Below are 25,085 nucleotides of genomic sequence, written 5' to 3'. Positions count from 1 at the left end.
AAGGTCAGTGGGTCGCCTCGCATTGGGCGCTCACGGGAAGACTACAAAGGAAGCTGTGCAGGGTGATATGGGCTGGACTAGTCTTGAAGTGAGGGAAGCTCGCAGTAAAATTGAGTATGAAGAACGGTTGAGGAATATGGAAGAAAGTAAATGGCTGGGAGAGTGTTCAGGTATCTGTAGAGGAAAAACATTGATTCAGAGTGGAGGAAAAGAACTAGGAAGTTTACCAGCAAGTATGCGGCCTGTAGGGTGGGCAACACAGCAACAAAGATGGTCAAGCGAAAAGTCAGAGAGGCTGAAATAATCTCATGGGTGGCGGCAATGGAAAAGAAACCTGCGATGAGTAACTACTTAAGAGGAAAAAACGAAATCAGTAAGGAAACCATTTATGATAACTCAAAGGGAAGCTCATTACTTTTCGAAGCGAGATCGGGATGCCTTAGAACACGCACCTATAAAGTGAGATATGAGAAGGAAGAAGAAGCATGTGCTTGCTGCGGTAAAGCTAGGGAAACGATGGAGCATGTTTTATTAGAATGTGAAGACGTCTTCCCAGTGGTCGATTTAGACACCACTGGCCTCCTTGAAGCCCTTGGGTTCAGCTGGAGCAGTGGTGAAGCAAACATGTCATGTGCTTGCTGTGGTAAAGCTTGGGAAACGACGGAGCATGTTTTATTAGAATGTGAAGACGTCTACCCAGTGGCCGATTTAGGCACCACTGGCCTCCTTGAAGCCCTTGGGTTCAGCGGGAGCAGTGGTACAGCAAAGATGTCCGCAATAGACATTAAAAAGAGGCGATTGGAGGATTGGTGGAAGAAAAGTAGGGAAACGACAAATGACGAAGACGTACAAAAGCACAGTTCGCAATAGGGAATCAGAAAATTTCGACGTGGTAGTTCATAATGTTTTTTTTTCATTGTTTAACCTAGGTAGGACATTAGGCAGTATAGTAGCAAGAGCTTGGTGGCGCAACCCACCGCCCCGTTCCAAAGGGGACACTCATAACATCCATCCATCCATCCATCCATCCATCCATCCATGCGTGCGTCTAATTGTCGTAGAAAAATCCCTCACGTGACCTGATCCTAGGTGCCTAGGGACAGCATTGTTTAGGGATTTTTGAGAAGGCGCGATGCTGGCGGCGAGCGGCGCCGTGGCGCGTTCGTCCTCGGCTTATCGTTCTCTGGACCGCGCGTTGTTCAACATTGGCTCATGTGATTGTACGTGCGTTGCTTGTGTGTTGGTTGTAGGTTCTGTGTTACTTGGCGGAAAGACGTGAGTAGTGGTGGTGCGGCAGTGCGGCTTTGGCCTCGATGAACTCTGGCAGTACAGAATCTGCGTTGTGTGACCCGTGCTTTCTAGAGAACCCGGCGGTGGTGACGATTGAAATATCGAAGTGGCCTAGCGCCTCGGCAGCGAAGTTCAGCGAACCACGATGTGGCGTCGCCGTGTCCGACTTTGCTTAACGGACATCGAGGGATGTGCTGCTCGCTGCAAGTCATGTAAATGCAACTGCGTCGACAGCCCACTGTTCAGCGCTGAATGTGTGTTTGGTGTGCTGTGCTTGAAACGAGTGGTGCAGCCGTGCAGCGGGGGTGGCTGAGGAGCAGAGTGGCTTAGGGGCTCCGTTTGCGCGTTCACAGACATATGCTTACGTCTTGGTATCATTAGCGGCTGTCGCGAGACTGTGGTGTGCTAGCTCCTTGCCTAGTATCAAGTTTACGACGCTAACACACAGCATGTTCACGTTTTTCCGCGCTATATGTCATTTGCATGACGGCCGAGTTGAAAACGAGACATATGTCTGTGTTCTTTGCATTTGTGTGCTGTAAATTACTTTCTATTGTGGAAGTTCTGGGAGTCTTATTACGCAAGGAGTGCGAACGTAAAGATAAACACATGTGTGTCTGAAATTTTGAATTACCCATAATACCCTTTACGACTGATAAGTGGGCTACACGGTCTGTGTGAATCGGCTACCGTATGTTGCGACGCTCTTCCGTGTGGTAGACTGATGCATGGTGCGCGTTTATTTCTGTACTGTTGTAAAAACCATTTGTTTATTCACTCAATACAAATGTACGGCTTCTTTGCCGCAGTACATTTTAGTTACGCGGTGAAGCATACTAAAAGTGGGAGGGGGCCGCTATCAGCCAGCATAGTATGTCCACTTAGGCGACCTGAGAGGCGGAGGGTTCGCGAGTGTATGATTAAAGAACTCTTGCCCCTTTTCACTTTTAGTATGCTTCAGCGCGAAATATTAGTGTATTGTGAGAAAGATAATCCTAAAAAGCCTAATTATGCAAAGTTTCTTTTGTAGCTTGCTACACCGCAATACAGGGGTGTAAATAAGCATCGTGCAGTAAAGCATACTAAGAGTGGTAAGGGCACATAGGTTTGCTCATTATCTTCAATTGTGATATAATTTGCAAGTGCATCTGTGCTCGTGGTAAGCTTCATTGACAATTCTTTGTACATTACAAATTCATATTGCAGGGAAGCTTACTAAAGCACATTCGCCATTATGGTACGTGTTATTCACCTTCAATATAGGAGGAGCGCAATGCGCATTCTTGCCCCTGCTTTTGGCTGGACTGCACATGCTCTTTGAGAATTGATTCATTGTTCATAAGTGCACTGGTACTTTAAACTGGAGGGCTCAAGTTAATATGGAAGCACAATTTTTATTAAAGGGACAACATGTTGCCGAGATGGTTGCAGCACAGCTTTTTTTTTTCTTCCTGGCACCTTTTCTACTTGAAGCTTCCATTGCAGTGTTTCAAACCTCTTTGAACCAGCACATAGTGTATATAAAAATTGGACACTGATTGGGAACATCACCTAAGTACATGCCTATCTATAGTAAAAGATGTAGCACGACCAGACAAAATAAAAGAAGGGCGTGGGCTGTAGCAATACTAAGTGTTAAATGGTGCTTTATCCTTTCCCTTGAGTTTTCTGTTTTTGTGCTTTTTATGGATCCTCCGCAGTAACCATGCGAGTGGAGAACTTGAGCTTGTTGGTTTCAAGTCTCGTGGTTGTTGCTAACAGAACAGTGTGATAAATGAACAAGGGTTTGGAGGCATCAGTTCACCTTGCTTGCATCATGGTGCTGCTTCATAAGCACGGTGAGCATCCAGGCCAACTAGGAAGGGAGGTTTGTTGCAATTGCTTCTGAACGTTATTGCCACCAAACCAACAGTGCTCTCAGTGACAGCTTTTGGACAGTAGAATGCTTGCACCCAGCAAAGTCTTAAGAAGGAAGCATTCAAAGGAAGCATGCAAAATGTGCTTTTGAAGCTGGCAGCATTACTGAAGGGGCTTTGCCCATCTGCCCTCTTTATGGATAAACAAAGATGATTTCCTCATTAAGAGGGATTGTTTCAGAGGTCGTTACATGGCAACAGTGTTGGGTGTTTAGTAGCTTGTCTTTGCCCACTGTTAATAACCTGTTCCTTCTCCAGTGCCCTTGTGAAGTGCCTACTTTTTGGATACAATGTGCTTTCCATGCATGCATGCATTTTTGGCTTGTAAAGACGTCTATTACCCCTTGCCTCAAGCTGGTCCTTGCTGATGTCACCCAAGAAGGCATTGGGGAGTATGGCGATGTACACTTACACAACACTGTTGATACCAGTGCAACCAAATTAATGGAGCTGCTGTTCTTTTCTTGTGCACTCCATCCTTGTTAGTTACAATGAGCAATGTCCGAACAGAAGGCACATGTAGTTGGTCGTGCATAGCCTGTGCACTAGGACTTGTTGGCATGTTATGACCTTAGCACAGTGTTTATATGTAAACACCTTCTGATGTGTTGATGACTTCCTTTTCTTTATCATACTTTGCCTGATGGAGCCAGCAAGTAGTGGGTCAACCAGATGTTCAACAGGCTTCGCACTAGTTTTCCCAGAGTCTCCTTTACCAGGGTGCTGCTCATAGATATGTTTTCTTGACCTTGCACTGCACTTCAACCATGGCCACACCTGCTAAACCTATAGCATGCGATCAAAAAAGTGCTATACATCATGTTGCTCCAAACTCCTGACATGTGCTACAAGGCCTTGAGGAACACCCTCATTTATTTACGCCCTCATCATACTGTACGAAGCTTCGCATGATAAGTGCGAGAAGTAACATCTGCTGGTTTTTCAGTGTTATTCCTGTCCAGCTTGCTGAAAGCTATCCTGAGTGTTTCAAAAGCAAACGACCGCTGCTGGACAAGAAGTGCTTAAAACAAGGGTCGCTATAACCACATGTCACACGAAATGAAAAAGGCCACTGAGTATACAGGCGGTTTACTTCATATCCAACAAGCTTGGTTCTCCCTTTGCTAGTGAATGAACTCAACTTGCCCCGAATACATGGCCTGTGACAAACTATGTGCCAGATGCTGTGTCCCCTGCAAAGCTGAAGATGTGTACGAGATCCCGACACCCTGCAGCGGCTTCTACACTGGGCAAACAGGCTACTATAAAAACGACTGCCTTTACTAGTAACATGAAAACGGGCAGAAATTTGGCTATTCATTGGGTCCAACTGCAGGTGCAAGCCACTCTTCCACCAGATGTGTGTTGTTCGTAGAAACTGGAGCTATACAGATGCAGATAAAAACAATGATGTTTGAAAGCAGTAGAGTTGAACTATATTCTGCACAAGCAGTGCTATCTGCAGCGCTGGTACCTTATAGCCACAATTTATGGCTGCACCACCATGCAAAGGCACTATTCTTGAATTATTAACTTTTATTTGTTTATGGTGGCCATATATTGCAATTACATATCATCCACATTGTGTGCAGTATGGTTAAATGTCAATTATGATAGCCATTCCTAATCTGAAATGCAACAAAAGAGCAAATATAGGTAACAAATTGCAATTCAAAGAGACAAAAGACAACCAGTGCACAGAATAAGTGACAGACTTCCTTTTATTGAAAAAGAAATGTCACATGTGTCATAGTGGGTAGCAATCTTTCAAGCTTGGGTGACAGAGGCAAAACTTGGCAAAATGCTACAATCGCGCTGTAAAACGGCCTTGGACACAAAAAACCGACATCAAATTGTACAGAATGAAAGGGCAAGACTCCGTCTAAGAACAGTCTATGGCACCACATACTTGAAATGGTGTAAAAAATGTTGACATGCCCTACCCATAAAGAAAAAGCAACAAACACAGAAAACACGCCTTAAAATGCAATGTGCAGAGTCTGAAACCAGGAAAAAACAACCCGAAAAAGGTTTCGCTAAGTCTTCCAACGATTAAAATTGTCAAACTGTATCATCACTTCTTAATGAACATGCACAGCTGAAAAGGAAGGAAGGAAAGCCCAATAGCAGGGCTGCAGAAAATGTCACCGAACAAGTATACTTTGCTTACCAACGATACCTGTGGTTTAGTTGTGGTCTGTGTATAAACTAATTGTGTATAAACTTTTCTTGTTTAGGATGGTTTAGCGGATAGGGAAAAAATGACCATAAGAGCACCAGGTGTATGCATAGTCTACGCACAAAAAGCCACTGCTTTCTTACTTTTTTTTTTCTCTCCACTACAATTCATGAATTTTAAGTGCCTTAATAGCACTGCTAACATCCTACTGCAAAACACAAAATTGGGCAACTTGTAGCATAAAGAAAATTGCAGTTTCACTCATAATGGGAAACAATGATGCAGTAGCTGGTGAAATATGCACAGGAGGCTTACTTCATGCAGTGTTTGTTGAAGTGAACACTTGCCAATGCAAGTCGGTAATATCCTTAGAAAAGTAAAATAAGAGTCGTATTTATTTGTGGGAGTTGTGCCTCACAGTGTTAACGTGGAAAGACTAGGCTTTTCTTCCTCCTCTTTCATATCCGGACTTAGCCACTGATCTACACCAAAACAACCCTTCAGCTTCTTACTGGTGAATTCGTTTTGGTTTTCTCAAATCTATATTTGGGCTAGCCATTGCTAGGTCTTGCGCTTTGCTTGAGGAAAACAAGACACCAACACCTCTATCCAGTAAATCTGAGAAGCCAAGCACTAGAAGAAGATTAATGAAGCAGGTGCACCCAATCATTGTCATTGCAAGTAAGAAGAAAATTTAACATAGGACTGCCTTCACAAGTGGGAAGGTGATGTGCAAGAGCTTGAAGGTGTGGATGCCAGCTCTATATACAGTACGCAGACATTGAGCAGGTGTTAGCCAATCATGGCACCTGTTGGCTAGATCATGCTCTCCGGGATCAGTATTCACCGCGACTGAATCTTCAGCAGAGTGGCTGAAATGTAGAATTGTGGACTGCTACTCTTTTAATCATATGTTTGAATCCTCGCAGCACAATGAGAACTTTATTTGCAATATTCTAGCAAGAAATTCGGGAATTCCAGTGACAACACCAGTAACATCAGAACAACCAGGGGAGTTCGCCCATAGCAGCTATTGCTGTAAAAAAGAAGACTGGCATAAGCACAAGAATTGAGATGGGCATACTACATGCCTTTCTGGTAGTGGTCCACTACTTTGGTGCTACAGTTAATGATCTACACTGTCACTGGACATAATAAGAGTTCTTTAATTATACACTCGCGCACCCGCCGCCTCTCAGATCGCCTAAGTGGACATACTATGCTGGCTGACAGCGGCTCCCTCCCACATATAGTATGCTTCACCGCGTAACTAAAATGTACTCCGGCGAATAAGCCGTACATTTGTATTGAGTGAATAAACAAATGGTTTTTACAACAGTACGGAAATAAACGCGCACCATGCATCATTCTACCACACGAAAGAGCGTCGCAACATACGGTAGCTGATTCACACAGGCGGTGTAGGCCACTTATCAGTCGTAAAAGGTATTATGGGTAATTCAAAATTTCATCACACATATGTGTTTATGTTTACGTTCGCACTCCTTGCGTAATAAAACTCCCAGAACTTCCACAATAGAAAGTAATTTACAACACACAAACGCAAAGAACACTATATGTCTCGTTTTCAACTCGGCCGTCATGCAAATGACATATAGCGCGGAAAAACGTGAACATGCTGTGTGTTAGCGTCGTAAACTTCATACTAGGCAAGGAGCTAGCACACCACAGTCCCGCGACAGCCGCTAATGAGACCAAGACGGGTGCACATGTCTGTGAACGCGCAAACCCTAGCCACTCTGCTCCTCCGCCACCCCCGCTGCCAGGCTGCACCACTCGTTTCAAGCACAGCGCACCAAACACACATTCAGCGCTGAACAGTGGGCGGTCGACGCAGTTGCATTTACATGACTTGCAACGAGCAGCACATCCCTCGATGTCCGTTAAGCAAAGTCGGACACGGCGACGCCACATCGCGGTTCGCAGAACTTTTTGCCGAGGCGCTAGGCCACTTCGATATTTCAATTGTCACCACCGCCGGGTTCTCAAGAAAGCACGGGTCACACAACGCAGATTCTGTACTGCCAGAGCTCACCGAGGCCAAAGCCGCACTGCCGCACCGCCACTACTCACGGCTTTCCGCCAAGTAACACAGAACCTACAACCACCACACAAGCAACACACGCACGATCACATGAGCAATGTTGAACAATGCGCGGTCCAGAGAACGATCACGCCGAGGACGAACACGACACGGCGTCGCTCGGCACCAGCATCGCGCCTTCTCAAAAATCCCTAAACGATGCTGTCCCTAGGCACCTAGGATCAGGTCACGTGAGGGATTTTCGTACGACAAATAGACGCACGCTCCATCCATCCATCCATCCATCCATCCATCCATCCATCCATCCATCCATTTTTTCTTCGCCGCCGTTGCTGCGACCTGGTCGGCGGAGTGGAAAGGGGGGTAAGCGTTATATTTTTCTTACAAACTTTCTCCTACAGTTACCGAAGCATGTTTATTGCATAAAATTATCAATGCTTGTTTGGTACTGTACTTTTAATTAGTGAGTTTACTGCTTTTTGTCCTTATAAACGCAACTAGCGTTCAGCATCATCGATCTTCCAGGGTAAATGTACAAAAATCCCTCACCTGACCTGATCCTAGGTGCCTAGGGACAGGATCGTTTAGTGACTTTTGAGAAGGCGCGATTATGGCGGCAACTGCAGTTTCACTCAAGCGCCAAGTGATCCTGTGATGCCAAAGTTGGTTCTTTATTCTATGGTGGCACCATATGTGGCGCGTTGAATCTTCGACCCACGCGGACCACTGGCCGTGTGATGTCTCCGCAATGGGTTCACTATTTGTTGGCGAAAAGTCGTGCAGTAGTAGTGGTGCGCCATGTCGGCTTTTGGACTCGGGGAACTCTGTGTGACACGTATTTCTCAGGAATTCAGTGGTGCTGACCATCGAAATATTGAAGTGGCGTAGCGCCTCGGCAATGCAATTTGCGAACCGGTGCTGTGCAGCAGCGTCATCATCATCATAATCATCATCATCATTTATTAACCCTTAAGGACCCTTAACAGGCCATTACATAAGGAGGGGGGAAACAGTACTGAAAGAACATATAAAGGAGCGAATGCTATATAACAATGAATCAACTAGGTTACAAGTACAGAGCGCGCACACAAGAAGGATACAGTAAAGAGCAGTGGAAAACACAAGGCAAAAAAAAAAAGGCAAGGCATCGCACATGCACCCTAATATTTACTTGACGGGCGTCGTAGGCGGATGTATTGTAGTGTTTTTCGCCACGACTTACGTTACGTAATATAATGCTGAAGGCGATATTGTTCACAACTGTTCACGCGTCTTTGAAATGGGGTAGCGCATGTTTTCAATCGTGTTCAGCGCTATTGCGGCATCCGTGACTTCATGTGATTTAAATTTATTGTGGGCTTTACGAAAATTATAGTGTAGTGGTGTGAGCTTAACGGAGCTTTAGTGACATCGCATGGTCTGCCAGAATTCCACGAACTAAAATGCAGCGTACATGTTTAATATTATTCGTACTAGGGGCGCGATAAACACGGTGAGGTGGAGCCTAATACTGTGCCGTTATGTTCAGCTGCATCTGTGCCCGTTTTTGCGCTCTTAGTTTTAGCAATGGGACGCAAGGTTCTGTGTAAAGTTGGGACGAATGAATGTGTATATGTGCGTCTGCAATAACTTCACCGCAGCACTCTTGTGTAATACAATGAAGCAAACCGTGTACTGTGGTGACAGAATGTATGGCTGTCCTAGTTCCAGCTTTGATGTCCCTTTTACCCTGAAGATATTGCCCCGCCCGCTTTACTATAATCTCAGGTGCTCTTGAACTCTCTATTTGCCGTTATTTTTATTTTCACATGCGGAACGGTACATATATGTAGTGAGGTGAAGCTTATTAAAGTTACCAAATGCTTTGACAGTGTCAGACCCAAGAGTTTTAGAATGACATGGCCAATACAACAGCCCAGACCTTTACTTTAACAATTTTATTAGGACTGTCAAATTAATCTTACAGCATAGAAAAACATTCTAAACACCTCAAGAGTTGATTAGCAATAATAATAATAATATTTGGGGTTTTACGTGCCAAAACCACTTTCTGATTATGAGGCACGCCGTAGTGGGGGACTCCGGAAATTTTTGACCACCTGGGGTTCTTTAACGTGCACCTAAATCTAAGCACACGGGTGTTTTCGCATTTCGCCCCCATCGAAATGCGGCCGCCGTGACCGGGATTCGATCCCGCGACCTCGTGCTCAGCAGCCAAACACCATAGCCACTGAGATTGATTAGCAAGTAATACTGGAAAGCACAAGACTAGTAGGCAAGGGTGTGATGAAGTGCTTTAAACACTCAACCGACACACCTTAAGTGCTTAAAAATTTCTAGCGTATTGGTGCACGTTGATCAGACTTACTTCGATATTGGTTGCTTTACAATGAAAATAATAGTATTGGATAAGAGCATGCAAGTGACTCGTGTGCTGCTTGGTTATGCAAACCACATGGGTCTGAGAAATACCCAAACGGGGTTCTTATTGGCGCATGCTGCTTGCGTCCACTAATCTAAAGCTCTCTAATGCCAGCAGTTTAAAGAGAGGCTGTAAAAATAGGGCTTTGAACTTCGCCACTCCAATTTTGTTTCTTCTATACTCATAGAACCTAAACACTGCGCTGTCGTGACAGCATCTGCCTAGCTCATTGCCACATTTTGGGACAAATTCTGTGATCACTCAGAGTTGCCTGTCGCAATATTACTCCAAGAATTCTTTAAACAGTTCATTTTTAAGCAAGAAGTATGTCATGCCCAACTAGAAAATTAATGAAGCAATAAGCTACTAGAAGTTGCTAAAAAATCGGCAGTCTTCTGAAGTCAGCTTGATTTGCAGCTCCTAAAATCGGGTATTATTGAATTAGGGCAAGGAAAGAGCAGCTTGAATAAACATATGTGTCAACAGAAAGTTGTAGTGGTGTGCTGCAGCTTAAGGCAGTGAAAGGAAGTCGTTTTCGCATTGTTCTCTGTCCCAATACCATGCAGGCACCGCAGCCGAGGCGATTTCACTTGGCTTTGACATCTTCAAATTCGCTATTTCAAGCACAGAATATTCAGTCGAGGTGAGCTCAATGCGCATCACCCACATGGGGGTGCAACGACGTACGGCCAAGAGGATGCCACCTTGACGAAGCAGACACCACATACCTCAAATTAACAAATGACACCAACTATCCCAACTGCCACACCCTCCATTAAAACCAGCATGGGCAACTGGGGCCTTCATCCCGAGTGTCAGTGCGACTCTGTCCCAAGGGGCAGCGACCATTATCCAGTATAACTTTTGATGTAGGGGTGAAAATGTTGCCACATTCACAAAATCAGGGTTTCAGGCTGGGGCCATTTCCGTGATGCACTTGAGTCTGCAGAATGTGAAGATGTTGAAGAATCGCTAGCAACACGCATCCTTTACAAAGACATGCGAACTAGAGCTTACTGGGGCAGCATCCAGCCCTGACAAGCACCTACTGCAACTTTGGAGTGAGCAAGCCAAGCTGCATACTGCGTACTTAAATTGTGGCTGCACGCAACAAACCCTGATCAATGTCCTGCACAAGACTGAGCAGGCAAGATGACATAGTAAGAAGCTTGCCAGAGACTAGTGGATGGACCACTGCGCGTCATTTGAATGTATAGGTGTCCGTAAGATGCGACACATTCTCGGCTATAACAAGATGAACCAAATACTGTAATACTATTGAAAACACGCTGCTCAATCTTCCGTGCACATCTGAGTAATTTGAGGAACAAGCTGCAGATCCCCGACCACTTCTCAGTGACTGACCGTCACCAGAGTTGTACTACGCACTTTAATGACCACTTGCTAAGGAAGGAATGGAAAGCCTCTTTAGGCAGAACCTGTTGTTACTCTCGAACATGTCAACACTTAAAACGCACATGGCAAAGATGGAGTCATTTTGCAGATGTTGAGGAATCTTGCCGAAACGAGGAAGCAAGCGCTATTCCTTGTAATCACTGAAATCTGGGATATTAGAATTCCCCACAGAGTGGAAACACTTGGTCATGATGCCACTACCGAAACCAGGCAAGAAACGTGACACCATAGCCAACCTTTGATCAGCCTCACTAGCATTGACAGCATGCAAATTGACTGAAGGAATGTGCCTCGCAAGGCTGAACCACCATCTGGGAGAGACAAGACTTTCCACCTGTGCCAGATTGGTTTCTGGCCTAAGGTTGACACGTGCGATAATAGCCTCTTTCTGCATCAAAGCATCGCCAATACCAGCCGCTTTGGAGGAAAGATATACGGGTTCTTAGTGACAGTCGAAGCAAGAAGAATGTCGAGCATAGTCTGCAACGAGGAAGTACTGGTGGCCTTTCATGAAGCCTGTCCAGGCATTAGGATTGCCGGTGTTGCCAACGCCTCTTATGCAACCAAATGTTTGAAATATGAAGTCACAGTAAACAGTCAGACTTTTACGAACTGCACAGGTGGAAATGCAGGTAAAACCCAGACCAGCACACTTGATTTCAGGAGTTATTCGCTGATGAATTAAGAAGGTGACTTAAGAGTTGGTGATAGGGTATATCGAATCAAGTATGTGCAGTATGTATATGTACTGTTAGGCCGAAACAGATGAATTTTCTCCACATTAATATCAGAAGCTCATCTGTTTTTTTCATGATGCCACTCATGTGCTTTAGGCAAGTGTAGACAGGGTTATATGAAGCTGCATAGGCAAAATGATACAACTAGATGCAGCTGTTAAGCGTAATATTTTTCCTGGGCTAAATTCTTGCTCCTTGAACTCATTTGAGATCATTATCTGTAGCAACAAAGTAGTGGACCACTACCAGAACAAAGGCATGTAAGGGTGCGCATCTCAATTGTGCTTATGCCAGACTTCTTTTTAACGCGATAGCGTTAAGGAGCTCGTGTCGCAGAAAAGCCGGTGTCATCGGCGTCGGCGTCCGCGGCGTTGGCCGTGAGCGATAAATCAGGGCAGGCACTTCATAAACAAAAAGCAACTTCCAAGATGGGCTGGGTGGGAATCGAACCAGGGTCTCCGGAGTGTGAGACGGAGACGCTACCACTGCGCCACGAGTTCGATGCTTGAAAGCGGTACAAACGCGCTTCTAGTGAACGCGGTGTTGCCTTAAAAACGTGCCGTAGAAAGTTATACTGCGGTGTATATCGGTAATTATGAGCATGTAACTTACAGAAGTCGCATTTACACGAGTAGCGAAGTACGTTTCCGCTACATTTCTTCTGCGCTTACCGCACACGCAGAGCCATCTTGCGGCAAACACAGAAGACCCCCTCCTCTCAATGTACGGCGCTGCCCCGACTGGTGGCGCGCCATGCGCGCATTGAGGCTGTGCGCGGACCGGTGCCAGGCGCGTGGCGGCCCCGACTCCCTCTCCCCTGACGACGCTTCGCCGTGCTCCCACGCGGGATGCAGAATCAAGCGCCGTTCCTTTCTTTAGATTACTATCTATCTATCTCTCTGCCCGTGCCGATCACAACCTCTGGCTGGCGTAGATCGTTTCCCCCTCCGAGACACCGAGTTCTTTGGTTCGTTCCGTTTGCTCAGGCGCACGTTTCGTTGCCGCGCCGAACGCTGCGTTGCTCGACGCTCTCCGTGTGATAGGTGGGCGCAAAGTCCGATGCGGGGCGCCTCGTAAGTGATCCCTGCGCCGTAGCGCATTGTCTTACACCCCTTGGCGGGTCGATGGGAACGCTGTCGCGTTCCACTCTTGAAGGCGAAGCTTAAGCGTCCTCCAATTTTTTACAGCAGTAGCTGCTATGAGCTAACTTCCTTGGTTGTTCTGGTGTCTACTGGTGTTGTTACTGGAATTCCCAAATTTCTTGCTAGAATATTTCAAATAATGTTCTCAATTTGCTGCGAAGATTCAAACATATGATCAAAAGATTGGCAGTCCACAATTCTATATTTCAGCCACTCTGCTGAAGGTACAGTAGTGGTGAATACTGATCCTCGAGAGCGCAATCAAACCAACAGGTGCCATGATTTGCTAACACCTGCTCAATGTCTGCGTACTGTATATAGAGCTGGCGTCCACGCCTTCAAGTTCTGACACATCACCTTTCCACTTATGAAGGCAGTCCTGTGTTAATTTTTCTTCTTACATGTAGTGATAGTGATTGCGTGCATCTGCTTCATTAATCTTCTTCTAGTGCTTGGCTTCTCAGATTTACTGGATTGGGCTGTTAATGTCTCGTTTTCCTCAAGCACAGCGCGAGACCTAGCAATGGGTAGCCCAAATTTAGATTTGAGAAATCCAAACAAATTCTGCAGTAAAGGGTTGTTTTGGTGGAGACCAGTGGCCAAGTCCGGATATGAAAGAGGAAGAAAAGTCGTCTTTCCACTTCAACACTGGGAGGCACAACTCCCACAAATAAATATGAGTCGTACTTAATTTACTACTTTAAAAGAGATTACTGACTTGCATTGGCAAATGTTCACTTCAACAAACACGGTATGAAGCAAGCTTCCTGTGTATATTTCACCATCTAATGCATCATTGTTTCACATTACAATTGAAACTGCAATTTTCTTTGTCACAACTTGCCCAATTTTGTGTTTTACAGGAGGATGTTCGCAGTGCCATTAAGGCACTTAAATACTCATGCATAGTAGTAGAGAAAAAGAATAAAAGTAATAAAGCAGTGGCTTTTTGTGCGTAGACTATGCATACACCTAGTGCTCTTGTGGTCATTTTTCCCTATCTACTAAACCATTCTAAACAAGAAAAGCTTATACACAATTATTGTGCAAAGTCAGACCACAACTAAACCGGAGGTATCCTTGGTAAGCAAAGTATATTTATTAGGTGACATGTTCTGGCGACCCTGCTATTGGGCTTTCTCTCCTGTTCTGCTGTGTAGGTTCATTAAGAAGTGACGAGACAGATTGACAATTTTAATCATTGAAAGACTTTGTGAAACCTTTCTTGGGTTGTTTTTTCTAGGTTTGAGACTCTGCACATCGCATTTTCAGAAATGTTTTCCTTGTTTTTGCTTTTGTTTCAGTTAGCTTATGGGGAGGACATGTAAACATCTTTTACACCATGTCATGTATGTGGTGACATAGATTATTCTTGAATGGAGTCTTGCCCTTTCATTCTGTACACTATAATGTCTGTTTTCTGTTTCCAAGGCCGTTTTACAATTGAGTGTGAGTGTAGCATTTTGCCAAGTTTTACCTCTGTCACCCAAGCTTGAATGTTTGCTGCCCACTGCTGGTGGCATACTCGCATATCGCATTTTTTTGTCACCTATCCTGTGCACTGGTTGTCTTTGCGTTTTTGAATGACAATTGCCTATTTTTGCTCTTTTGTTGCATTTCAGATTAGGAATGGCTATCATAGTTGACATCATTTAACCATATTGCACACAATATGGATGATGTGTACGTGCATTGTATTGCCGCCATAAATATAATAAGTAGAAGTTAAAGATTCACAAATAGCGCCTTTGCATGGTGGCGCAGTGATGGATTGTGGTTATAAGGCACCAGCGCTGCAGGTAGCGCTGTTTGTGCAGAATATTGGTCAACTCTAAAAACACTGCTTTCAAACATAATTGCTCTTATGTGCATTTGTATAGCTCCAGTTATTGTGCACAACACACATCTGGTGGAAGAGTAGCTTGCACCTGCAGTTGGGGCCAATGAATAGCCAAATTTCCGCCCGTTTTCATGTTATTCGCATGTTAGTAAAGGCAGTCGTTTTTATAGTGACCTGTTTGCCCAGTGTAGAAGCTGCTGCTGGTTGTCAGAATCTTGTACACATCTTCAGCTTTGCAGGGGACACAGCATCTGGCACACAGTTTGTCACAGGCCGTGTCTTCGGGGCAGGTTGTTTACTCACTTGCAAAGGGAGAACAAAGCTTGTTGGATATGATGTAAACCGCCTGTACACTCAGTGGGCTTCTTCATTTTGTGTGACATATGTGGTTATAGCGACCCTTGCTCAATGCACGTCTTGTCTGGCAGCATTCTTGCTTTTGAAACACTCGGGATACCTTTCAGAAAGCTGGACAGGAATAACACTGAAAACCTAGCAGATGTTAATCGTCGCACTTATCATGCGAAGCTTCATACAGTATGATGAGGGCGTAAGTAAATGCGGGTGTTCCTCAAGGCTTTGTAGCACATGTCATGAGTTTGGAGCAACATGATGTACAGCACTTTTTTGATCGCATGCTATAGATTCAGCAGCTGTGGCCATGGTTCAAGTGCAGCTCAAGGTCAAGAAAACAGATATCTATGAGCAGCACCCTGGTAAAGGAGAGGCTGGAAAAACTAGTAGCAAGCCAGTTGAACATCTAGTTGACCTTGTTGCTGGTTTCATTAGGCAAAGTGTCAAACAAGAGAAGGAAGTCATCAACACATCAGAAGGTTTTTACGTATATACACTGTGATAAGGTTCTCAGGCAGGTCTGTGTTATAACACGTCAAGTCAGCCTGCAGGCTATGTATGACCAACTACATATGTCTTCTGTTTGGACAAAGAACTGCTCATTGTAACTGACGAGGATGGAGTGGGCAAAAAACAAAAGCAGCAGCTGCATTAATTTGGTTTCACTGGTATCAGCAGTGTTTTGCAAGTGTGCAGCGCCATACTCCCCAATGCTTTCTTGTGTGACACCAGCAAGGACCAGCTTGAGGCAAGGAGTAATAGACGTCTTTACAAGCTAGAAATGCGTGCATGCATGGACAGCACCTTGTGTCCAAATGTAGGCCCTTCACACGGGCACTGGAGAAGGAACAGATTATAGACAGTGGCAAAGACAAGCTTCTCTACTACAAACACCCAACACTGTTGGCATGTAATAACCTCTGAAACAATCCATCTAAAAAAGAAAATCATCGTTGTGCATCCATAAAGAGGGCAGACAGGCAAAGCCCCTTCAGCAATGCTGACAGCTTCAAAAAGCCTACTTCGCACATCCTGAATGCTTCCTTCTTAGACTTTGCTGGGTGCAAGCATTCTACTCTCCAAAAGTTGTCATTGATAGCACTGTTGGCATGGTGGCAATACAGTTCTGAAGCAATTGCAACAAACCTCTTCCTAGTTGGTCTGGAGGCTAAAGGTGCTCATGGAGCGACACCATGAGACAAGCGAGGTGACTGGATGCCTCCAAACCCTTGTTCGTTTATCACATTGTTCTATTAGTAGCAACCATGAGACCTCAAAACCAACAAGCTTAAGTTCGGCACTCGCGTTGTTACTGTGGTGGATCCATAATAAAAAGCACAAAAACAGAAAACTCAAGGGAAATGATAAAGCACCATTTAACACTTAGCATTGCTGCAGCCCACTCCCTCCTTTTATTTTGTCTGGTCGTGCTACATTTCTTTTGCTATAGATGGCATGAACTTCTCGTGTGCACAGCTTACTGCAGAGAGCATGGGTAATGTTCCCAATCAGTGTCGCAATTTTTATATACACTATGTGCTGGCTCAAAGAGGCTTGAAACACTGCAATGGAAACTTCTAATAAAAAAGGTGCCTGAAAGAAAAAAAAGAAGCTGTGCTACAACCATCTTGGCAACGTCTTGTCCCCTTAATAAAAATTGTGCTTCCATATCAACTTCAGCCCTCGAGTTTAGACTTATGAACTTATGAACAATGAATCAATTCTCAAAGAGTATGTGCAGTCCAGCCACAAGCATGGGCATGAATCCGCATTGTGTTCCTGCATTGAAGGTGAATAACGTGTTCCATAATGGTGAATGTGTTTTAGTAAGCTTCCCTGCAATGTGAATTTGTAATGTACAAAAAATTGTCGAAGCTTACCATCAGCAAAGATGCGCTTGCAAATTATATCACAATTGAAAATAATGAGCACAGTGTAAACCTATGTGCACTTCCACTTTTAGTATGCTTTACTGCATGATGCTTATTTCCACCCCTGTATTGTGGTGTAGCAAGCCACAAAATAAACATGGCATAATTGGACTTTTTAAGATTACCTTTCTCGCAATACACTGATGTTTCGCGGTGAAGCCTAAGCAATGTACTGCGGTGAAGCATTCTAAAAGTGGAAAGGGGCCCCTGTCACTGGACATAATAAGCGTTCTTTAATTATACGCTCGCGCATCCACCGCCTCTCAGGTTGCCTGAGTGGACATACTATGCTGGGTGATAGCGGCCCCCTCCCACTTTTAGTATGCTTCACTGCGTAACTAAAATTTATTGCGGCGAAGAAGCAGTGAATAAACAAATGGTTTTGACAACAGTACAGAAATAAACGCGCACCATGCATCAGTATACCACACGGTAGAGCGACGCTACAAAAGGTAGCTGATTCACACGGGCTGTGTAGCCCACTTATCAGCCGTAAAGGGTATTATGGGTAATTCAAAGTTTCGGGCACACAGAAATATGTTTATATGTTGACGTTTGTACTCCTTGCGTAATAAGACTGCCAGCAATTCCACAATAGAAAGTAGCTTACAACACAAACGCAAAGAACATAGGCATATGCCTCGTTTTAAGTCGGTCGTCATGCAAACGTGTACATGCTGTGTGTCAGCATCGTAAACTTCATACTAGGCAAGGAGGACACCACAATCCCGCGACAGCCGCTAATGAGACCTGTAACGTATGGTAGTTCGAGCATTGAGACTGATTACGGCCGATTCTGTTGGGAACGCACACACATTTATTTCAACGAAACTGCAGCCATCTTGGAAGCCCCCCTGAACCCCAGGGTTGCCTTCCTTCATTCCAAAGAGTGCTATACATGGACACTACATCATCCCCTCAGGGAAGGAAAAATCAGTTTTGCTTAAACACCAGGTCTTTCAGGTGCCTAGGTCGTTGCCTGGATCGTTGGGGGTACCGCTGTGAGACGGTCTTGGGAGCTGCTGATATGGCTTGGCTAGGAGTAGCTACGCTGGGGGTTGGAAGGTCATTGTTACTCGGCACAGCTTCATCATCCAGATATGGCATGTCGGTCGGGTCCTGATGTCGTTCCACTTGAACTGTGCTTGCATCTTTGAAGAAACTTGAGTTGCGACAAATCGACACTCCATCTCTGGACGCTGTGATTCTGGAGCCATTGACTTTGGTGATTGTGTATGGGTGTGGGTCATAGTAAGGCGAAAACTTGTTTGACCTGTCCTGTTTACAGAGGACTTGTTGTCCCACACACAGCTGGTTGTTACTCGTATGCCTCCGAGTGTCGACGTACCACTTGTTGTATGCTTTTCTTTTAGTGTCATTCTGTCTGGCCTCGTAATGAGCCGAGTTGTGAGTACCAGCGACAAGTGTCGGTTGAAGATTCTTCATGGGTCTCCCAAACAGAAGTTCAAACGGAGATTTTCCTGTGGAACTATGGGGTGTGGACCTATAAGCCAGCAGGAACGACTGAAGCTCATTAGTCCAATCCAAGTGGCTGACACGACTTGCGAGCATAGACTTCTTGAGGGTGCGCATGAATCTTTTGGCTTCCCCATTAGCCTCTGGCCACCGTGGAGTGATGCGGTGATGCTTGAACCCGAGCTCGCTGGCGAACTCTGCAAAACTCTCACTCTGAAATGGTGAGCCATTGTCTGACTTTACAACTTCTGGACAGCCGAATTGAGCGAAAACAGTGCGCAGTTGCTTGATGATTGTAGGTGCTGCAAGAGTGTGTAGGATGCTAACAACTGGGTACTTGGAGAAATCATCCACCACTGCCATGGCATACTTGCCATCAGGGAAAGGGCCAGCAAAACCTAACGACAGTTCAGTCCACGGGCCTCGAGGCAGCTCCTGGATTGGCAAGGGATCTTGATGGTGTACTGGTGTGTTCGCTTGGCATGCCAGGCAACTCTTAACTGTCTGGTCCACTAAAGATTCTATCCCTGGAAACCACACTTTCTCACGCAACAGCTGTTTTGTCTTGACAATGCCTTGGTGTTCTCGATGTGCAAGATGCACCGCCTTAGTGCGAAGTTGTGCTGGCAGTACTATCCGCGTGCCTCTTAACACAAGGCCTTCTTTGGAAACTGACAGTTCTGTCGCAACGCGAGAGAATGCATCAGAGTTGTGGTCTTCCAATCTTTGCCTTGCTGGGGTTGCTTTAGGGCTTTCTTGAGCGAGTTCATCACCGGGTCAGCGAGCGTTGCTTCGGTTACCTCTCTCTGGTCATGACACGAGGCAGGCTATGAGACACAATGAAGTTCACATACTGTTCGGCGACAGACTCCATGCCCCGAAATGATGACGTGGAGTTTACTGGGTGTCGAGACAAGTAGTCAGATGGGTTACTTGGATCACTAGCGTGTTGCACTTCATAGGTGTATTGTTGAATTCGAAGTGCCAAACGCTCCAGCCGTGCTGAAGGCAGGGAGCGAGGGTTGCTGATTATGCTGACCAATGGCTTGTGGTCTGTAAGTAGGCAGAATGCTGTCCCATACAAGTAGATGTGAAAATGCTCAATTCCCCACACCACGGCCAGCATTTCCCGTTCAATTTGAGAGTAGCGTGCCTCCACAGGAGAAAGAGCACGACTCCCATATGCTACCACGCTGGTTTCGCTTCCGGATGTCTGCGTGAGAATGGCACCAAGGCCATGAGGAGCAGCATCTACAATGAGTGTGATGTTCTTTCCTGGATCGAAGTAGGCGAGAGTTGTGGCCTCGGAAAGCTTTCTCTTCAGTTCGTCCAGGGCGTCTTGCTGTATGTCTGTCCAACACCAGTCCTCTCCTTTGGCCGTGAGTTTCCTGAGTGGTTGGGTGAGGTCGGCCAAGTTGGGTGTGAACCGACCACAGTAGTTAACGAGCCCGAGGAGACTCTTCACTTCAGTGCAGCTGGAAGGTGGTGATGCACCCAAGATCGCAGACACCTTAGTGGGGTCCGGTTGCACACCATTGCTGGAGAACACATGCCCGAAAAATGTAAGTTCCCGTTGGTAGAACTTGCATTTCTTGACGTTCAGTGTGAGACCACTTGCAAGTAGGCATTCCAGTGTGGCCTTCAAAGCCTTATCATGCTCTTTCTCAGTCTTTCCATACACCAATATGTCATCGCTTACGTTGAGCACGTTGGGGATGTTAGTTAGAACCTGACGGATGGTGTCCTGAAATACTTCGGCTGCTGAGTTGATTCCGAAGTTGAGCCTCTTGTATCGGAAGAGCCCAGCATGTGTGGAGAAAGTGGTGATCGCACGGTATGACGCGTCAAGTTCTAGTTGGTGGTACCCATCTTTCAGATCGAGTTTAGAGAATAAGATGGAGCCGTTCAAAGCAACAAAGATGTCGTCCACTCTGGGTGTGACGTGTCTCTCACGCTGGATAGCTTGGTTGGCACAGCGCATGTCAACACACATTCGAATGTGCTCGGGGTCATGTGGCTTCGGTACTGCCACAATTGGTGATACCCAGGGGGTTGGTCCTTCAGTCTTTTAGATTATGCCAAGGGACTGTAGCCTTTCGAGCTCTTTTTCCAGTGGCTTTCGCATAGAGAAGGGAATGCGTCTGTGAGGTTGGGCTACTGGTTGAACATTGGGGTCAACATGAAGGTGCACCTGGAAGTCCTTTAGACAGCCCACTCCCTTGAAGAGGTCTGGGTAAGCCATCCTCGGATCCAGTCTGTTGGTAAGCTCTCCCACACTATACGTGATCTGGACTAGTCCTAGACGGGAAGCTGCAGAGAAACTGAGCAGTGGTGCACAGTCTCCAGACACAACGTAGAGAGTTTCATGGCTGCTGCTCTCCTTGTAGGTCATGACAACATCAAGCTTTCCAAGTAGCGGTAAAGGAGAATTTGCCCCATAAGCAAATACTTTCTTAGATGTCTTGGACAGCGTTTCCTTGCTTTAACGATTTTTTAAGCTGTTCGAACCGACGACAGACATGGTAGCGCCAGTATCAATTGTAAAACGGACGTCCTCGCCATCAAGTTTGACGTCCACCTGTGGAGATCCCGTGACTGCGTGACAGTGAGAGGAGGTCATGAAAACGTGTTCATCACTGTCAGGGTTGCTGTCTCGCACGACTGCGTGTACGGCTTTGTGTGCTGAGCGACACACACTAGCAAAGTGTCCAGTTTTGTGACAGGCAGTACACCGTTTGCCGAGAGCGGCGCAACTAGAGCGTCCCTTACTGTGAGGCTATGGTTTTCCGCAGTTGTAGCACGTCGCGTTTGGCCGTTGATGGCGCGGAGGCTCACGAGTCCGCGACGGCTCTTTCCCATGGTGCTTCGGCTGATGAGGTCGCGAGGTGCGCTCAGAGTTTACTGCAAGTGTAGACGCTGACGCCGAGTTTTCCTTACACTGCCGGCTTTCTTGCTCGATCACGGAGATGTCGTGCTCGACCTCTTCAAATAACCTGCCTTGTTTGAGAATTCCTTGCAAGTCGAGGTCATGCTGCATGGCATACCGGCGTAGCCCACGAAACACAGAACGTCTTAAAAACTTCTTGAAACGGCTACAAACGGCTATAGACGTCTTGGTCTATGATAAGACTGAAAATAGAATTTCTTCTAAACATAACCTCAGCACTTGGAATATGCTCGTATATATTCTATCTGCGGCAAAACCCCCTACTGGTGTCACTAGAGTCTGTTTTGGTAAACACATTCAGAATGTCTAACTCAAGAACTTTTCTAGATCTTTTTGTCTAAAAGTGCGTAAAATGCCAAACGACGTGTTAAAAGTGCGGTTACCGTGGGCCGTCGGCGTTAGCTAATAATGATCTGAAGTGAAGGCGCTAAAATGACGGAGGACAAAGAAGAAACACACACACGCACAGGGCGCCTGTGCGTGTGTGTGTTTCTTCTTTGTCCTTCGTCATTTTAGCGCCTTAACTTCAGATCATGCTTAACCAACACGCCCAACTATCCATCCTAACGTTAGCTAATAAAAGACGCCACAGGCAAATCGAACTCGTTGGAAGCAACATAAGTTAATTGGCTTTAATATTGAATAATTTCACACCAGAACTTCAACAATCAAGGGCGTGTTATTGTTTTCCATACGGGGCGCGCACACGACGCCTGAAAACCATTCTATGCTCGCGCAGCAGGTATACTGACAGCAGCAGGAGCGAAACGCCGGCATTGCACAGCAATGTAACAGAGCCGCCGCGCTGCGATCACTTAGGCGGCACAATCCAAATTTGTCAGACATATCATTCTGTGCTGGAAACACTGGGAGGCAGGAAGTTTGAAAAAACGGACACTGCCGCCCGCAATGTCTCAGTCGTGGGTTCGTTATCCACTTGTGCGTCATTCTAAGCCGTTGTGTACATTTATAGTGGATATTAACTGGAGTCATTTAGCTGTGCTGATGCTGTTTGCTATGTGTTTTGCATCAGTGCTTCGTGACATTGACTGTATTGCGTGTTTTCGCCAACGGCTTACTACCACAATGGCGGGATCTGCGTTCGCCGCCTTCGTGTCTCGGTGCGTCTTTGTACGTCGCACGTTCGGATAACACTTTTTCCGGTAAGTGAAATACATTGCACTTCGTTTTTCGTCAACAATGTGAATATTATTAGGTGTTACACGCGACAATTCTTGATATATGGGCTCTTCTGCCCTGCGAGTTTTCGTCATTACTTTTATACGCGGGTTCTTGTGTTCAGCCGTTCAGCACTACCGCGCTCCACGGCTTCCGCAACACCAGTCAGAACTTTGCCCTGTTTGTTAGTCTTTGTGGTTAACGTAGCACGAAACAACCGAAAGGAGTGCATTTGAAGACGACGCGCTGGCTGTAATGCTGAACCAGACTGAACTCGCCCTATTTTGTGTTCTTTTGTTCTTGCGAGTGCGCGCGCGTGTGTGTCAGTGACTATGCAGTTTGTAGCGTTCCCACTTTATAGCAAAACAAAAATATAACTGCAATGTTTACTTCATCTATACAATTCCAAATTAAATCGTCTGCTGATGTACAAATTTCACTTGTGTTTTGTTCTAAATAAGCAGCAAAACCTTTAACCTAGTAGATGCTTCATCTGGGAGTGAAACCACGACAGCTTGACATTTATTGATGAATGACTGTGACTGGGTCACCTTATTTGTAATTGCAAATTTGCCTTTCAATTTACTTGATGCTATCTTATTTTGTTCCTTTCACTCTATAGACGGCTGGACATCCTTCTTGTACCTTGGCGCTAGCTGGATGACGGGACCTCGTCATGATCAGTGTAAGCCAATGTACTGTACCCTCTCTGGTCCTCCTTGTGCTTTTTATATGGGTTAAGGCCAGGGAGCGCTTCGTGGTAAAATAGCTAGTTGGTGTCTCACAAACGGGCATTTTTTTGCACTGGTCCATTATAAGCTGCCACTATTTTAACCAATTTCTCAGTGCCAGTGTACATACACAGTTCTACTAATAATTAGTTTCCCTAAGCCTTACAAAATGTACCTGTAGGTAGTCACTGATATGCAAGAACTCAAAAATGAGCTCTGCTGTGTCATACAAGTATTCCATACATGAGTAAAAATTTGCGAAAACAGTGTACATTACACCTTGCTTACCTAATGCACAAATGTATTCAAGCCAATATTTGATTAGTTTGGTATTCTACATGTTTTCTGTGTGATTTAGTTTCTTTACAGGAATTTACTGAACAGCATCAGCAAGCGGTCTAATTTAAGATTTATGTGTGCTGCAAAAGGTGTGCTTTGCCGCTAGAATTGATAAAACATGGGCCGAGGCTTCCATACTAGGACAAACTTCAATTTCGCTTTACCACTATCAGCACTTGGCTGGCGCTTGCAAAATGAATCACATCAGGTAGCTTGTGCCAGACCATTGTTTAACATTATTGTGGGAAGATCACAAAGTGATGTGTGGAGGCGCCTGCGTCTGAGATATAGATTGCGCTGCAACATGTGCGTGTAGAACAGGCATGATGCTGAGGGTTCCAGGAGTTTGCAGAGGTGCTTTTAAAATTTTGTCATAACTGCAATTTTACCTGTGCTGTTTTTTATCACCTATTTCAATAATATCATTGGAGGTGTTATCACAATTTAGCAATCTAGTTGCCCTGGCCCATTAGCCTGCCACATTTGCCTTGTCACTAGGTGGGCAATTATACAGCATGGACCATTGCTTGAATACACCTTTTTGTGTACAGTGGCTTCTCAATTGCAAGTCAACATACACGCTCAGAATTACCTGAGGCTATAGATGCACAGATGAATTTGCCACCCATAGGAATAACTTTGCACTTTCTCGCGCAAACAGCATCTTAACACTTCCAAGACAGTGGGCAGTGTTATCGTTTGATCACATCATGAGATACTTTCAATTTTGTATGACGCATCATCCAAGGTGTTGCATCATTTGTGTGAGGTATTGCCCTAAGCCAATTAGGGTCACATGAAAATATATCAACAAAAGTGATTGATCCAGCTAGGAGTGTTGCTTTAGAACACTACTTTATCACCAGTCCTCCTTTGCATGCTACCTGCTTACTCTGTACTGTGTCATGTTTAAGTTTGAAAGAAAGGCAACAGCTAAACAGCGCAAAATTCCGAACTTGCTTTTAGTTCAACAATATAAAACGCTATTTAACATTTTAATTAAGTTATTACATCATTTACCTGCATAGTGAATTACTGTCTTAAACGGATTATATATTGCAGGAAGCTTCTCAGACTTGTTTGACAGGTTGATAAGTGGCTTTTTAGCCACAAAACACCAT

The sequence above is a fragment of the Dermacentor variabilis genome, chromosome 6 (assembly GCF_050947875.1).
Source record: "Dermacentor variabilis isolate Ectoservices chromosome 6, ASM5094787v1, whole genome shotgun sequence".
NCBI classification, from domain to species: Eukaryota; Metazoa; Arthropoda; class Arachnida; order Ixodida; family Ixodidae; genus Dermacentor; species Dermacentor variabilis.
This window is presented reverse-complemented; position numbering follows the sequence as displayed.